We start from the raw sequence: 1,108 nt of genomic DNA, 5'->3' as shown, positions 1-1,108 counted from the left end.
GCGTAAACATAAATGGCTGAAGTTTTGACAGGCGTCATTTGAAGGATCAAGCTCGACGAAAATGGTTCACATTAGTGAATAATAATGCCATCTCTTAGAATTCTCAGGTACTTATCAGACTGCCTAGTATATCAATTCTTCTGGAAAAAGTATCGATAATATCGATATTTATCGATAACTTTTCTCTTCCTTCGTCATCGTAAGCTGATCTCATTTTAAAGTTTCGCCAATTTAAATTAAATAAAAATTAACACTGACATGTACAATACACTGGATGCAGGATTAGATCAAAAATGTGTATGCCAACTTGAAGGGGCCGGAGTCGCCATTTTTTGTGAATGTTTTGGTTCAGATCCGTTCGTGACGATTTGGGATATGCGGGAGATTCGAATGTAGTATAAAGGAGAACTTAGATTACTAATAAAAGTTATTTAAAATTTAGTTTATTGTTAATGAGTGAATGGACTAAAACTGTAAATTTTTTGAATTTTTTTGAATTTTTTGAATTTTAATAAATTAAAATTCGCAACGATTACAATTTTTAATTTAAAACTAAATTCAATATTTTCGAAAATTCGGAAATTCTATAAATCTAAATATTAATGTAAACATTCTATAAAAAAACATTCGAAGTAAAAAGTAATATTCAATGGTAAATGTTAAAAAATAAACTGTATACTCCATAACTTTTCTACAGTATATATTTTTATTTTATATATTTATACCTTATACTTATTTCTATGTTGATTTTTATTGAACATTAATTTAAAGTTCGTGTTCATGAATTGCATAATATTATGGGCATATTATTAATATTACTCGTGCAGAACCTGTGTAATGATTTTTATATTATAATATGAATTATTTTGTAATTATAGAATCCATTAGACATCTTTACAATTTCACGTCAATTAATTCACTTATGAACAGTAAACTAAAATTTAAGATGACTTTTATTAATATTTTTAAATTCTTTTCCATGCTACATTTGAATTTCCCGCATATTCCGAAATGTCCCTAATGGTCCCGCACCAAAACATCCATAAAATATAACGGCTTCGGAGCCTTCAAGTAGGTGCAGATCGTTCCACTGAATCTAGCATCCAGT

The sequence above is a fragment of the Belonocnema kinseyi genome, chromosome 5, assembly GCF_010883055.1.
Source record: "Belonocnema kinseyi isolate 2016_QV_RU_SX_M_011 chromosome 5, B_treatae_v1, whole genome shotgun sequence".
Taxonomy (NCBI): Eukaryota; Metazoa; Arthropoda; class Insecta; order Hymenoptera; family Cynipidae; genus Belonocnema; species Belonocnema kinseyi.
This window is presented reverse-complemented; position numbering follows the sequence as displayed.